Source organism: Nematolebias whitei, chromosome 17 (assembly GCF_014905685.2).
Source record: "Nematolebias whitei isolate Nwh7 chromosome 17, NemWhi1, whole genome shotgun sequence".
NCBI lineage: Eukaryota > Metazoa > Chordata > Actinopteri > Cyprinodontiformes > Rivulidae > Nematolebias > Nematolebias whitei.
The window spans coordinates 19,808,813-19,811,681 of NC_056514.1; positions in this window are offsets into that span (position 1 = coordinate 19,808,813).

Genomic DNA, 2,869 nt, shown 5'->3' on the forward strand with positions numbered 1-2,869 from the left:
TTACATTTTAATATTTTGTTGGATGTAACTGGGACCCTGTGTACACAATTTCATCCCACCACATGCACCACATGTGGTGCGAATGACAAATAAAGAACCTTGAATTTTGAATCTTGAAAAAAATATCTGCCCCTAAAAGTTCAGTCATGAGCAATTTAATTAAAATCTCAAAAATTGTGGGAGTTCCGACTGCCAACTGTCTCTCTTCCACAGCTGCAGCGGTTTTCTAATCAACCACCAGTCCACACCTGACCCTGATTAGAGAGATGACTCTGGAGGAGCATAAAAGCCTCAGCCAGACACTCCTTCAGTGTCTGGGCTTTGTCCACATGTCTTTGTAGATTTAGAAAAAGCATACAACAGGGTGATGAGGGAGGAGGCGTGGTATTGCATGAGGAAATATGGAGTGGCAGAGAAGTATCTTAGACTGGTACAGGACATGTATGAGGACAGCAGGACAGTGGTGAGATGTGCTGTAGGAGTGACAGATAGCTTCAAGGTGGAGGTGGGATTGCATCAAGGATCGGCTCTGAGCCCCTTCTTATTTGCTCTGGTGATGGATCGACTAACAGATGATGATGTTTGCAGATGACATTGTGATCTGTGGTGAAAACAAGGAACAAGTGGAAGAGAACTTGGAGAGGTGGAGGTATGCACTTGAAAGAAAAAGAATGAAATTAAGCCGTAGTAAAACAGAGTACATGTGTGAATGAGAGGGAGGCCGGTGGAACAGTGTGGCTACAACGAGCAGAGGTCACAAAGGTGCAGGACTTCAAGTCTGGCAAGCACGATGGTTCAGTAGTTAGCACTGTTGCCTCACAGCAAGAAGGCCTTGAGTTCAATCCCCGGTTTCACTTTCGGTGTGGAGTTTGCATGTTCTTCTCAAGCTTGTGTGGGTTTTCTCTGGGTACTCCGGTTTCCTCCCACAGACCAAAGACATGCATGTTAGGCTGTCTTCAGGCCCAGGCCTCCTTTGCAAAAGAGATCTGTGATCTCAATGGGATTTGCCTGGTTAATTAAATAAATAAATATATAAGTACTTGGGGTTCACTGTCCAGGAAAATAGAGAATGTGGTAAAGACTTGAAAAAGAGTCCAGGCAGGATGGAGTGGGTGGAGAAAAGTTTCAGGAGTGATTTGCGACAAAAGGGTGTCAGCAAAGGTCAAAGGAAAAGTTTACAAGGCAGTGGTGAGACCAGCTATGTTGTATGGTCTGGAGACAGAGACATGGACAAAAAGACAGGAGAAAGAACTGGAAGTGGCAGAAATGAAGATGTTGAGGTTCTCCTTAGGAGTGACAAGGATGAATACGATTAGAAATGAGATTGTCAGAGGTACAGCACAGGTTGACAACTGGGAGATAAAGTTAGAGAGACCAGACTGAGATGGTTTGGGCATGTCCAGAGGAGAGGCAGTGGGTATATTGATAGAAGGATGTTAGAAATGCAGCTGCCAGGAAAAAGACAAAGAGGAGATATATGGATGCAGTTTGAGAGGACATGGAGGTAGTTGGAGTGAGGACAGAGGATGCAGGTGACAGAGTGAGATGGAGGAGGATGACTCACTGTGGAGACCCCTGAAGAGGGAACAGTCAAAAGAAGAAGATGAAGACACACCTTCAGTGCCAGGGCATTATCCTACCTATGTTGGCTTCCAAGTCCTGGACTCATATTGCCTTCCTATCTGTGCTCCTTGTGTTTTCTACTCATCCAAGATTTTGTCCCGACTGCTCTCCTACACCTTCAGCCTGAAGAACCAGTCACCTATGCTTCTAAACCTGGTCCTCTTTCCAACTGTACTCACCTGTTCTCAAATTAGGGAACCTCCAGGAACCGGAACCTCACACCCCTCCTCAGATCCCCATCTACAAAAAAGTACTTTTAAGTACTTGCTCATATGAAAGATTACTCAATACTCAACTCAGTACTCACCATGTCTCCTCTTTCTTTTCAGCCCACCGATCCCTCACCTGTAAATAAAAACACTTGTTTTTTATACTCTATGCCTGTCTTTTCTTAGTCTGTCACTTGGGGTCAAACACTAAATGAAATCATGTTAAAAATATAATTAAAAAGCACAACAAAATCGCAATTCAGTTTTACAGTTTAAGTCAGAGTCAGAGATTCTTAATTGTCATTCACACCACATGTAGTACATGTGTTGGAGCGAAATTATGTACACAGGGTCCCAGTTACAGCCAACAATAAAATTTAAAAGAAAAACAATAACATCTAAGATATGAACTAAGAAAAACATCAACTAAAATACACTAAGTACTAATAGCATAAAAAACATTACATTGAACAGCAGCAAAAACATGAGCATGAGTCTGTGTGAGCAGATGAGCACGCAAGAACACATCAACATGAAACAGATCAGCAGCAACATGAAACAGATCAGCAGCAACATGATGTGATTTTTCACAGTGATTATTCTGGTTAGAGATTCATGAGTCTAACAGCCTCAGAAGTAGAAGCATTTCCTCAGTCTAGTGGTTCTAGACTTAATGCTCCTCAACCTCCTTCCTGAGGGGAGTGGGGCAAAAAGTGTGTGTGCTGGGTGAGTGGGGTCCTTCATGATGCAGGTGTCCCTCTTCCTGCATCTGGAGATGTAGATGTCTGTGATGGTGAGGAGAGTGACTCCAACAGTCTTCTGTGCAGCCTTCACCACTCTCTGCAAAGCTTTTCTTTTTGCAGCTGTGCAGCCTCCATGCCACACGTTGATGCTGGAGCACAGGATGCTCTCCACTGCACACCTGTAGAAGGAGGTGAGGACTGAGCTTCCCAGACCAGCTCGTCTCAGCCGCCTGAGGAAGTAGAGTCTCTGATGAGCTTTCTTGATCAGGCTGGTGGTGTTGTTGCTCCAGCTGA